This window comes from Numenius arquata, chromosome 3, assembly GCF_964106895.1.
Source record: "Numenius arquata chromosome 3, bNumArq3.hap1.1, whole genome shotgun sequence".
Taxonomy (NCBI): Eukaryota; Metazoa; Chordata; class Aves; order Charadriiformes; family Scolopacidae; genus Numenius; species Numenius arquata.
In genome coordinates this window covers 35,093,219-35,107,379 of record NC_133578.1, presented here as the reverse complement: position 1 = coordinate 35,107,379, position 14,161 = coordinate 35,093,219, and positions in this window count along the sequence as shown.

Here is a 14,161-nt window from a genome sequence, read left to right as displayed (position 1 = left end):
TCTGCGGCCTATGCTTGGGCATACTCTAATCATACTTGTCCTTACTTTTAATCAACGTGGTTGCAGACATGAAGGAAATACTTTAAGAAAATACGAGCTCTGAGAAAAGGCTTTGGTAAATCTCAGTTGTGCACAGAATACGAGAGCAATGCATAACGAAACACGAATCAGGTAAAAAAGAGAGGAAAAATCCATAGCTGAGGAAGGGAATAGCTTTCCCATCAACAAAGTTTTTTTTAAAATAGAGCATTTATTTTAAAGGCAGTTACTTAGCCTATAAAGCTAGTTATTGCACTGAAGGAGACCTACTTTGCATCATGGTTTTCATTTTGAAACTCTACTAAAGTTTCTTATTGCAAGGCGGTCAAAGCACATTGGGTAAAACTTAGAGGCTTTTGGATTATTCGGAGATTTTAGCCAATGAGAAAACTTTGGGGTTTTTTTAGCTTTTCATACTCGATATTGATGCTTTTCAGACTGCATAACATTTTCCAACCTGTACAGTGAGTGGATTACTGCATGTATAAATAGATTTTGTAAAGTATCACGTGACTGTGGGCATGCTGGGGGGGGAGCTACTGGGGCAAAGAATACTTGTCCTAGCTTCCCTTCTTTAACTCTTCTACTGAATTGGGAACATGTGCCTCCATAAAGCCCTATGTTAAAAAAACAAACAAACACCAAACACCAACCAAACCCCAAACAAAAAACAAACAAAAAACAAATTAAAAAAAAACCCAAACCAAAAAAAACCCCAACTAATTGAGAAACAGAGCAAGTATGAATTGGTTCAGCCAGCAACTGGTGGCCAGGGACTGAGCTGGCAGTTGGATCTGGACAGATCCAGTACTCCTCCAGGGAGTTTTGTAGCCCTTTTGGAATGCCACCCTTGGAGAAACTCGTGAAAAGTTTGCCACGTCTGGTACAGAGGTTGGCAAGTGACAAATTTTGCACCAAAAGCAGTAGGTTAGCGCTTTCTTACCAAAGTCCCTCTGAAACTTCAGCACAGCTATAGCTATCGTCTAGCCTGGCAGCCGGTGACCCTTCCAGCAATGCCTATCTTAGCACCATTCGGTGACTTCCCTGGTTCAGTTTGCAGCATTTTCCTCCCTTTGCCAGCATATTTATGCTGCGCGCACCTTATTACCGGGAAGTGTTTGTATCCCTCTGGGGACATCCAAGCGGTTGTCACTTGCACGCAGAGCAGGGAACATCAAGCATTCAGAGAATTCGGAGTATTTTATAGGAAGATCTAGCAGACTCTAATAAGTAAATAAATTAATATAAATAGCTAATAATAAATATCAGATCTTATGACAACAAAAATGTCAAACTTGGTTCAAAACGATTTCTCCTGGAGGGAGGCTGCCTTCCTTACCCCTACAGGAAAGTGCTTTCAGCCACTCAAATTGGGGAGAGGGGTTGTAAGAGGCAGCATGATCTGGGAAACCGAGTCCCAGGAAAGGCTTCGGTGCCGGTGTCCTCCCAAACCAGTCTGTGCGCAGCAGGGGCTCCTGTGCCCTGGCTCCTGGGGACCCTGGGGACCCGTGGCCCCACTCTCTGGGCGACTGGCTACCTCAGATTTGGGCACTGGGGTTTTCAACACCACAGCATCTATGTCTGGCCCCAGCCTTCCATGTTGAAATGCTTTACGAGCTAAATATTTCATAGACTGCCTGGTCTGTGCCTGCTGCTAGTCATTTCAAATGGATGCTCCGCATTTAAAAAGACTGACTGCTTTGCTTGAGCCAAACATAATAAGCTGTCTTGCATACTCCACAGCTAATAAAATATTAAATATATTTTGGCACCCAGATATAAATACCGGTTTGAAATCCTCATCACACGTACCTCCCTCTCCTTAACTCCCTGTCGTGTCGTGTCCCCCCCCAGCTTTACACTGAAGTGCTGCTGCTCAGACTAAATGGTTTGTTGTCGGGTCCGGACACAGGGAGGTGAGGAGTGCACAAGTGCCGTACAGTCATTAGCTGTTGGGACGTAACGAAGTGATCAAATCGGGTGCTGCTGATGTACTTACAGCCGGTGCCGTGCAGAGGAAGGCAGCCTGTGAAATGTCTGCCCCACATCTGTTGAGACTCGGTGGGAACTGCACTCGCTGAAAAGCTGAAGTTGAAAGTGGAGCCTTGGCTCAGAAACCAGGCTAGAATAAAAAAGAGCACAGTGCTTGTAAACCACTGTAACGATAGTCATGGTTTAGTTATGAAATTTTTATTTAAAAACTGTATATAGTTTAAAAATCACTGTTGTAATAATACTGCTGTGTTAATGGAAGGCAACCATGCCTTTCCACTACTCTGTCTTGTTTTATTTCTCAGGGCTATGATTTTATTTGATATGCTCACCCACCCACCCACCCACCCAGAGGAGAACTAAACCAGTAATAAAAACATCAGACCAAAATCCACCCAGGTCAGCGGGTCCCGAGTCAAAGCTCCTCGAAATCAAAGGATAATATAGCGCCTCCAGCTTTAATAGGCTTTGGGTCAAGCTCCTAAAACCTGCTCCTGCAAACGCTTGCATACACGTGCTTAGCTCCCAAGGGGATTACTGCTGCCTGGGGAGCTCATCGCTTAAAAAATAGCATGTGTGAGGAACGGGAGCCGGTGCCGCTACCGGAGGTTGCCTCCCTGGGAACCTCCTGGTGGAGGGGAGGGCTGAGCTTCGCACCCCGAGCTTGATAACCCCAGAAACTCCCCCTTTGGTCTCTAAGGGCGGCGTGGTTCCCCTTAGTGCTTAGGTGAGATGATGCAGCAAATGCATCTCATACAAACCCCAGGCACAGCACTTGTCAGCGAAATGCTTTCTCTGGGCCCCGAAGGCAGGAATTAGTAAATATGCCTTTTCTTCAATTCACGCTCATGGTGGACTGTTTGCGAGTGACGAGTGTGATATTGCACGCTGTTGTCGAATGGTCACAACAGCCGTAGGCAGCGATCCCTTCGCCCGCACAGCTGGATGCTGTTTGTGGAGGCGTGCAGGGGTGGTGGGCTGCTCCCTGCCCCGCAGCTCTCTGGGCTAGGGAGGGGGGCTTGGGGTTTGCCCGTCACGGAGGGACGGGGCATGTGCTTTTCCGTGCCTGTCTAGTCCCCGTCTCTCCTGCACAGCCCCTCCGGGACCAGCCGCGCGATGGACTCTCTGTGACCCAGCAGCTACATTTATAATAGCATTTTTCTTGACTAATATTACCAGCGTGGGTGTTTTCGTTGGCTTTGATAATGTTGCAGTAAATGCCTCGGCTGGCTGATGCCTCACTGGAAATAGGTTAGAAACCTACCAGACAATAAAACTGTTGCCTAAATCCACAGGAGGACTTTGCCACAGCTCAGCGCCGGCGTTTAAAGAGGGTGCTGCCTCCGCCACGGGGCATGAGACCCCTGCCTTTGGACCGGGGCCCAGCGTGAGCCTGGCGTCCCCAAGCACAGAGCTGGTCACCAGCTGCCACCAGGAGACCTCTGCCACGTCCTGGGGTGCTGCTGGCCAGCCCCAGCCAGGCGTGAGTCCCAGGGCACCCTCCCTGAGGTGACCCGTGCCCGAGGTGGCTTTGATGTCAAGGCTCCCCGAAGGCGGGAGGTCCACAGCCTCTCTTGAGAAATATTTTTTTTTCATTTTTAGCACCGCTTTTATTTTAGAAAAATTTAAAAGCATTACTTTAGTTTGCTCAGCTCCTTCAGACAGGAAGCTTTCTTCATGGGTGGGGGCGTTTCTTAAAAAGCTGGGGTACGGTTACTAACGTTCTGTCGTTGGGCGCGATTCGGTGCTGCCGGACAGGGCAGCGCGGGAGGCGCATGGCCCAGGCCCGCTCCCCGGCCTTTCCCCCGGGTTTCCCGGGCACTCACCGGCACCGAGCCTCTCGCCGCGCTGTGCCCGGTCAGTGCTCCCTCAAAGGGCTTAGTCGAACCCGCGATTTCGGTAACCGTGGGCTTCTATTTGGCAACGCCGTCCTTTAACAGCGCTTCCCCTCGGTTAAAAGAAGGAGAAGCCAACGAGAGGCGATTTTCCTGGGTGAATTTTTTTTTTTTTCCTTTTTTTTGCCCTCTTTTTTTTTTTCTAAAAAAAAAAAAATAAAAAATTTAATAATTTAATCGCAGGCCCCATCCCGGCGCTGAGGCACGTCGGCCCCCGCTGCCGCCACCCTCCCTTGTTGCCAGCCGCGGGCTGGGGGGGGGTCCGGAGGGGGCGTCCCCGGAGAGGGGCTCCCCGAGGGGGGGTCCCTGCGGGCGGCGCGGGGCGGGGCGGCAGGTTGGGGCCGCGGCGGCGGCGCTGCTGAAGGGGACGGCGGGGCGGTGGCGGCGCCTCCCCGCCCCGGCGGTGCCGCGGGGAGGGCGGAGAGCGCCCGGCGGAGCGGAGCGGCGTGAGTGGCGGCGGCGGCGGCGGCGGCGGCGGCGGCGGCGGCGGGTGGGGGCCCCTCCCCGGCCGGTACCTGTGCGAGGGGGGCCGGGCCGGCTGCCCGCTCCCCCGAGAGGGCCGTGGGGCGGTGGGTGCTGGGTGTCGAAGGGGGCCGGCGGCGCCGTCGGTGCGGGGCGGAGGCAGGGCGTCGGCTCGGCCCTGCCCGCCGGGAGACCCCGCCGTGCCGGCTGGGGCAGGGGGGGGAGCTTGCGGGCTGGTTCCCCAGAAGCGTTTGTTGTCAACGTGGACTTTGATGGTGGTTTCGCATCTTTGTGGTTCAGGCAGAGGAATCTGAGGGACGCGGCGCTGGTGGGACGAGGGCCTGATCCTGCTGGCACCTTTGGAGGAAGGAGCATCCCTCTCCAGGAGTTTCTCCTCGGTGGACGGAGGCGTGCTGGTGGGATCACGTTTGCAAGATGCTCTTTGCACTTAAACCGCCCCCACCGTGCTGGTATGTCAGACGGGTTTCTCGCGTCTCTTCTTGCTTAGGAGGAGGCGGGTAGCCTGGCGCCGTGTTGTGGAAGGGACAGGCTGTGTCCCCTCGCAGGCGTCACGACGGGTGGTGACCCACGGGGTGAGCGGTGGCCGTGGCCAGGACTGGCCTTCAGCGTCCTCAGCTTGTGCTGCGGAGGAAAGGACGAAGAGCTGGGCTTTGAGGTGGGGTGTTTCAGGACAGGCAGCGGTGACACCTTACTCCTCCCGTCACCTCGCAGTGGGGTCACTAGCAACAAAGTCCTCAAAACCGAGCAAAACAGAGGTGCTGCTGCTCCAGCTGGGCACCCGTGGGGTTGCCTCAGAAGAGGCGGTTACCCTGTAAAGCGATGTGGGTGACGGAGAATGGGATGGTAAATGGTGCGGCTGGTTCTCTGTGAGCCGCGTTCCTGCTTCAGGGATGACATGAGACAACTGCGTTTGCTGGCCGAGGTGGCGTGAGGGTTTCGAGGTGGCGTGAGGGTTTCTTGTCGGCCCCTGCTCTGCCGTGCTTTGGCTTTCCCACGCTTCGGTACAACCCGGTACAGGGAAGGTTACCTTGATCTGGCACGTTGTAAAACACAGGTTTAGCGGTGTAAGATCAGCCATGACAAAAATTGTAAAACATTTAGAAACATCGCGTGCTTTCTCATAGTTCAGGAAGTAGGAGTCCAAATCAGGTTTCTAAATATAGTAATTTAAAAAAAAAGAAAAAGAAAAAGAAAAATACAGGGATTTATGTGAAAGTCTTAACAGAGTGGTATTTTTAACCTTTAAGTACACACAAATTCGTTTTCTTCTGAACATTATGTTCTGCTGAGAAAATTCTGTATGTAATTTGGTTTGTACGTGTCGCACAAGGGGCTGGGTAGAGCCTCACCACGCTCGTGTCTCTGGGGACAAGGTGGTTCCGTGGCAGGGTCCTGGTGGGGATGGGGAACCAGTGATGCTGCCAGGCTGCGTGGGCCACGACTGCCTCGCCTGGCTGCCGGCCGCCCCGCTCCTTGGGCGTGAAGGCGGCAGCTCCGTTAGAAGTAGAAGCTGGCACGTTAGGAGCGATGAAATTCAAGAAAACAAATACTGGGGGAGAGCCGTGAGACAGAGTGATTTTTTTTTTTTAAATTTTTTTTTTTTTTTCAGGCTGATGCAGTTCTCTTGTAATTCTGGGCAGCTTTTAAATAGCTGGAGAATCTTGGTCGTTAACTTCTCATTTTGTTCTCTTACTCCTCAGCTGATTTCTGCTAATTATTGGTAACGAAGTTGTGATTTTAAAACGTGGGCCTGTGTTTTCCTGCATGTTCTGTGTGAGACGTGGTCTTCTGTTGCATTCCTAGTTCCGATTCCTAGTTTTACAATTGGCTTCAGTATATGGAGATTAAAGAACAGGATGGGGTTGTGTGCTGCTTTTCTTGTACTCTTCTCCAGTTGTTCCTGGGCAGATCCTGGCCATCTCCTTCCTTCTGACTTTCATTTGCATTAATCCAGTGGGACCTTTGCCTTTGTAAGGGCATCACAAAGCAAAGCAATGTACCTCATCCATACCTTATGATCTGCAGCTCCATATGTTTGTAGTTGAATCTTGTGACGGTTACTACAATAAAGCGCGACCCTGTCAGACTGAGATACTGATCCACTGTTTTACCTCCTGCTGCTGCTCATCAGTTCTGGCAGGATCCCCAGGCTGGGCAGCAGCCAGAGACCACAGAAGGAGGGGCTTTCTTGCTTGTAAAGATTTGTGCATCCCCGTTTGTCATCTGCAGCAGTCTGTCTTTGGCTCACACCTGTGGAGGACAGTAATTTCACTGAATTTCACTGAATTTTTTTTTAGAGTTGGAAGGGACCATATAGATCATCTAGTCCAACTCCCCTGCTGAAGCAGGATTGCTTAGAGAATGCTACTCAGGACTGCATCCAGGAGGGTCTTGAAAATCTCCAAAGAAGGGGACTCCACAACCTCCCTGGGCAGCCTGTTCCAGGGCTCTGTCACCCTCACCGTGAAGAAATTCTTCCTCATATTCGAGTGGAACCTCCTATGTTCCAACTTGTGCCCGTTGCCCCTTGTCCTGTCACTGGGAACCACTGAAAAGAGTCTGGCTCCCTCCTCCTTCAACCCACCCTTGAGATACTTATAGGCGTTAATAAGGTCTCCCCTCAGCCTTCTCTTCTCCAGACGAAAGAGTCCCAGCTCTCTTAGCCTTTCCTCATAAGGGAGATGCTCCAATCCCTTAATCATCTTTGTTGCCCTCCGCTGGACTCTTTCCAGTAGTTCCCTATCCCTCTTGAATTGGGGAGCCCAGAACTGGATGCAGTATTCCAGTTGTGGCCTCACCAGTGCAGAGTAGAGGGGGAGAATGACTTCCCTCGACCTACTAGCCACACTCTTCCCTATGCAGCCCAGATATATAATATACTTTATAAACATATATAAAGTATAATATACTTTATAAACAGGGCTAGAGCCTAACTTTTAGCATGAGTATAAGTAGCTAGGTGTTTTAACGTTTTCCTGAAGGTGTGCTGTTAATAGGTAGGCTGTGACAGCACAATTGATTTACTGGGATGGAAGTTCTGTGCTATATATAGGAAAATACCAGTTTCTACTCCATTCAAAACAGCGTCACAGCATTGTGATAAATCAACAGGCTGCTTCATTTCAACCCAGTGCCATGCTTTAAAGGGGTATAACCTTGGTGTGGGACTCAGCTGGGGTCTCTGACACCCTGTGGAGGTACGCCTTGCATTTTCCCAGCTGTGGGGAAAATGTTTGTAGGGGTCTTCTCCAGGCTATAGATTCGCAGCCAATACATACAGAGGGTGGGATGATAATTGTAACAATCGTGGGCTTTGCTGAAAGATGTGTTGAATCAGCATCTTTCCATGTTAACGCAGGGCAAGGAAACAGCTACAGGTCTGTGTTACAAACTTCATATCCATTTGTTATGTTTTGTCTCTGTTCACTCACCAGTTCTGAGCATTATTTTGTATTTGGGTCTGGGTTCTTAGAGAATTTCAGATCTCTTCTGTGACCATTAGCTTTTTCTTCCTCTGAACCAAGGCATTTCTCTATAATTTCTGTGTTTTGAGTTCCTTCAATTTCGGCTAAATTTCCTGCAGACAGAGCTTCTGAGAAGCTCTGCATCTTCTTCACGCCCTTCTTTCTTCTATAGCCTTGCTCTGAGGCCTCACTTGCTAAGGAAACACCATTGGTCTGCTCCTACTTATCCAGAAAACAGGCTTTCATAAACATTAGGCATCCCACTCTTGTTTGTGTGAGGGCACGTTAAGTTAATAACTCTCCCTTGTCCACGGTCTGGCAGAGTCTACTGAGAAATGTCTGCTTACCTGTATTCTGAGACATTGGGGGCAAAAAAACACCAGGCATTGAAAAAGCAGAATTAATCCGTTGTACGTATTTTCTCCAAAATGGTAGTATGTACGGTTACTTGGACAAGCAGCTGAGTTAAGCGAGAGCAGAACCTGTAAGAAGTTCTGAGCATCATCTTCCCCTCTTGCCTTCAGGCTGCTCTCCGAGCTGCGTGCAATTCCCGTAAATAAACCGCTGCACTGGAGGGAGGAGGGAGGATTTCAGGACAGACTGACTGGGTACAGTTTTACTTTCATGAAATCAGACAGCTACCAAGCACACAATGTTCTTTACTTTTAACAAGACATTTTTCCTGGATGAAAACTAACCTTATGGCTGCTGAGGACTGTACCTGCTGGCATTGCTAGTATTGGTGTTTTCATCTAAAGGTTCCTTGCTGTACTTCACCTTTGCTTGCTACATCAACGATCCTTTCACTGAAAAGCCTTTTGAAGTAAGCTAGAGGTCGTGCCTGATTCTGAGAAACGAGTGTGTTGTTCCCCCAGTCAGTTACAAACTGGCCTAGAAGCCTGCAAAATTTTTACCAATTCTGGCCATAGGAGGGAAAAAACTCAAGCCGTTGAAATTCCAACCTGTACCCTGAGACAGATAACCAGGAGACTTTCATTTACATGCTAATCCTGCACAGCAGTTGTTTGCGGTTCCTGCATCCAGCCCTTTCCAATCTGTAGCTCTTATCTCTTGCTGGCAGTAAGCGATGCGAGAGGGAGAGGACGGCCCTGCGAGGCATGAGAGCTTCATTTTTTGCTCTTCATTTCCTGAGTTGTTTTGGGGGGATATTTAGGTATTTCAGCGATTGCCGAAGGTAGCTGGATCTTGGGGATTGTGCTTGTCTTAAAAGAACTCTCACTTTTTAAAACTTCATTTTTCTATGGTTAGAAGGAGAATTTGTAATAAACATTATTCCAGTGTAGCTGCCCTGTAGGATTTGCAGAAAACTGGATGTTAAGGAGAGGCAGAAGTATAAAACTGGTGGATTGGACCGCTTTGAGAGCCCCTGCCTGGGGCTGCTCTGCATGGGGAGCCTCTAAGTCCTGCCGCGACGGAGGTGATGCTGTGCACTAAGTGAATGATTCATCCCTCTACCATTTACGTGCCATTGCTGTGTTCAAAACTGCAGAATATACACAAGCATAATATCATGTATCCTCCTGAATACCATCCCACCTTGTTAGGGAGAGGAATGGCAGATGTAGGATGTTCTGCGTTTCTGTTTCTCTCCATTATTAGACAGAGGACGTAAATATTTAATGTGCTTAGGTGCAGTTCAGAGGTCTGGATGCCCAAATGCTGTTTGGTTTACCTCTGCTGGTACCTCAGTTGGGTCATCTGCCTTGAGTTTGAATATCTTTGTTACAAAGAGTAATGTTTATTGTTTCCAGGATTATGACAGCACTGTGATTATCTGATTATTCTCCCTGTGCACTTGGATGATGAAGGTCCAGGTGTCAGCAGAAGCTCTGAGAGGGAGAAGGGAAAACCGGAGAACTTTTAAGCTTAGGCAAAAGATGGGGTGCTCCAGATGCTGGCGTATTACCCTTGCTATATCCTTGCTGAAACTGTCCTTAACTGGACTTGCTGTGGAAGGAGGTTGGCATCCTGCATATAGTACGGGAGCCACTAGCCCAAGCAGTGGCCCCTCTGTACGCCCAGGATTAGGTGCTGCGTATAAATTGTTGCAGCCTGCCATTCAATCTGATTTCTTAAGTGCTGTATCATCCTTTGGCAAAGTCAAATACTGCGGGGGAACAGGCAAACAGACTTGTGCAAGGCCGGCATGACAGATTCATCTGACTTTGTGATGAGATGTGACTTTGACATCTTCATTTGTGCTAAGTTTTATTTATTGGTTCCCTTTGCAGAGTCCTGGTCGTGAAGCTGTCTGTGCTGGACTGGGGACAAGTGGGACAACTTGCTAAAAGCAGGCACGGTTTTGGTAAGTAGTTCAGTAGCATACCGAGCGCATCTTCTGGATACTGAGGAAAAAACGAAAAGCCTCCCTGGCCGAAGGAGGGTTACAAGGAGTTGTGTTTGAACCTAAAAGTTTGGAAAGTGAGAAGCCTCGTTCTGTCACAGCAGAAATTACTCACTGTGTTCAACTGGGCAAAGCTGCACTAAGCTATTTTGAAAAGTATGACTTACTTTTAATCCGGTGGCCGCTATAAAAGAAAGCGTTATAGAAAGCAATTCCTTGCAGTGTAGCATTGAACTTCAAGATTTTTTCAAAGGCCTTATGGATGGAAACCATTTACATGGTAGCAGGAACTTACTTGCCTGTGATAGCTAGAGATGTTGCGTAACAGCAGCTCTCTTGCTCTTTTGCCTGTCTTCATCATATACCAGAGAGGCAGGCAAAACTCTTACTTTTGGATAGCTCGCATTTATCCTTTTGTAATTATTTCTTATTGATGATTGTAATACTTTAAAAAGTCTTGTTTTTCTCAACAAAACTGCAGTTATGCTAGTAATACTTTCTTCCTGTATTTTATATTATATAACAGTGAATTGCAGGCATCCTTTTATCGTTGTTTTGTTTCCTTCAGTGGTTAGAAATGAACTCACCTTGGCAGGAAGCACTTATCCAGGTCAGCAAAGAGACTGCTTAGTCCTCTCATGCACGGTAAGTTCAGCTATGTATGTGGTACCACTCCCTCAATATTTTCTCTCTCCTTGTATTACCACAGGGCACACATGTAGTAAATAACATAATAGGTGAAACAACACCTGAACTTGTCCTCGGGGACGTCCATTCCAGGGACATGGAAGGGAATTGATTGCTTGCAGGACTCTTCTTAAAATAATAAACAGTGTTTATAGTATTGAAGTTAAATGAGGTATTTAAAAGCATATTGACTATATGTCCACTGAAATTGAGCACAACTAGGAACCTGTATTTTTCAGATGAATTAAATCACCATTTCACTTACTCTAAAATGGGAATTTAAAAAGAGAAGATATGTTAAGGCATGTGATGGGGCTGCTTTAACTCCTGTTTGACAGTGTAATCGAGCAGATTGCAGCTCCCTAACCTCTTCCTGCAGCTAAGCACAGCAACTTGTCACGTGGGGAACTGCATCTGCAGAGGTTTTGGCCTGAGCCTCGAACCATCTATGCAGTGGTTTCTGAGACAAAACTGGCAAGAGATTAGAGCTTGGACACTGAAAGAAACAGACTCCTATCAGATAATTTTGCCTTGTGCAGTTACTGAATGAAATATCGTTCTGTGAGTAAAATGAGCTGCCTTTTTTTTTTTTTTTCCCCACCCCCTCTGAGGGTGTGAGCATTGTGAGAAAAGCTAGAGATGTTAAAATCCTTGTCAGAACTTAATACTCTGTAGATGAGTTAGGTGGAGAGGATTTAAACAGCATTTCACCGTGTATGTGCAAGCGGTGGTTGTCAGAAAAAACAAGAAAGCAGTCAGAACATTAAAGGCAGCTTCATTTGCGATCATTTATGTGCCAACAATTATTAACTCAAGCAGAGCGGGCAAAGTATAAAACTTAACTGCAGCGACTTGGAAAGTACCGGGCTGTATAAATAATGAAATGAGCAACAGTCAAGAATTTAAACTAGGGTCGATAACCCTGCTTTTAAGCTCAACTAGTAATCAATTTGGAACAATTTAGTTGTCTTGTACGCCTTGCTGTCTAGAAGTTTTATAGCCTGCCCCTTCCTCTGTGTAGGACAGGCAGACAAACATTTGATTTAGCCCAAAGGAAAAGGCAGAGGTAACAAGGTGGGAATAGAGGTAAATCCCGCAGAGGAAGATGCTGACCTATGGAATTTCTTCCTACCTGCTTTGAGGTGTTTGTCCCCCTCTACTCACGTTCCCTCCTTTCTGCTAGACGTTAACTCATCTGCTGATGTCCCCTAACAGAAGGGGAAAGGAAATCTCTGGTTGTAGGATGAAAACATCTTAAAACAATGATAAAATACTAACTAAAGCTGCCTACCATTTAACAGACCTCCTTTAAAAAGCACAAAAAGGTATAACATATAAAAGAAGATGACTCCAAACTTAGATAAAAAGTTCAAATCTGAATAGTCATTGAATAAAGTGTCACAGATGAAACTCATAAAATACATTGTTATATGGCTGGGGAATCTGAGGTTTACATCTACAGTATTTACAGCTCTGACTAAGCCTAAGGAGGACATGACATCTAATCTAAAACTTCTAATTGTCACCAGTAGCGTAGTGAGAAGGGATTAGATGGCATACCTGTGTACCTCCCAGTGAAGCTTGCAATTAGTGTGGCTGGATAAAGTCTGCAGCTTTCAGGTATCAGCAATGCTGGGTTATAGATGCTATTAGTGATTCTTTGCCATATTAGATACTTCGAGCTACATATTTGTCAAGAAGAGCAAGTGGAAATTATTAATGTTTCATTAATAGTAAATACTGAAATTACACATGCAAAAGATAGTACTACTAGAAAGTTTTGAATTATTCAGATGTCTGAATTGCTTTCAGACATCTCCTTGGCCTCTGGTCTGTAAGCATGTTCTGTAAGCATTTTAAGTTTCATCAATGTATGTTGTTGATAGACACGGGTATAAAGCTCATGGGTTTTTTAGAAACCTCCTTAGGGATAAACGTGGTTTCTTGTGCAGTGAAGGGAGTCCTTCCTTTTACTCATCTAATAACAAGTCATTACAGTAAAAATCTCGCTGATAGCTTAGCTCTCCTCTTTGTTGGGTCAAACTACAAATGCTAGCATCAGGGTTTATGTTACAGGCTTGTTAACTATATTGCCTACTCTAAAATACACTGGCACATGCTGCAGCGTGTCATTATGCACAAAAGAAATTGACTGAATTTTATTAAAGTGATTTACAGACATTTCTCTAAAAAGCTGCAATGTTCTGATACAAAGCTAAAGGTATGAAAATGTCTGTACATACTTTGTGGCTTCAGAAGCCCTTCAGGTCTGACTTTCTGCCGGAACACCAACCGCTGCTTCTCAGTGTTGGCACTTCAGTCCCACGAACTGTTTTCTAAACAGTTAGCGATGTTTTCATCAACTAGCAGAAAGAGGAGAGAAGCTTGTCACCATCAGCCTGGTTCTCATGAGTCAGCTGTTGGACTGGGGAAGTCCCGTCCTACCTGTGAAGCATCATTTGCCTGCAAATGGGATTGATTTCCTCTGCAAATATTTGCCTGTGATCAGGTTACTGGATCGGAGCCCTTATTTCCCTCAGCATATAAAGCAAATAAATAAGGCTTAACATCTTTGCCATGATGATGTTTTCAAAGGCTATTTACAAAAAAATCTTTAACTTTGGCTGACCTTAGTACAACGTCATCGGGTGAAGCTGTAGGGAACAGTTGGTTTCTGTGCAGCACAGTCTTTATTTTGGCTGGCAGTCTATTAACTCTGATAAGCGGGTAAGCTCATGCCAAGCAAAGAAAGTCGGGCATATCATGAGATTCTGTAGAGAAAGTAGCCTGAGAAACAGCTTTGTAGGCCAGTAAACAAAAAAAAACGTATACCAGAATTTGAGGCTGACCAATTCTGATTCTTGAGGAGTTTGACAAAGGGACCCTTCCAGGCATTTCGTTCCTTGCTCTCCCTTCTCTAGATCTAGAGTTGTCCTGCTTTAGTAAGAGTGGTGCTGTGGCTCTGTCAGACCTGCCTTGAACAAACACGGCACTCCACTGCTGCTTTCACAAACCTCGCAAGGGAAAAACCAAGAAGCAGCTCTTGTTTCTCGTGAATGCCTTCTCATGACTGCACACTCGAGCCTCCTTGAGCAACAGCAGAGTGACATTGGGAATTAGTGTCACTCCTGCCCAAAGGGTGTACCACAGCTATGACACAAGGCTCTTGTTAGGTGGTGGTTGTGAGATGCTTCTGTGGGATGGTTTTGGGTTTTATTTTTTTCAGCAGCAGCAGT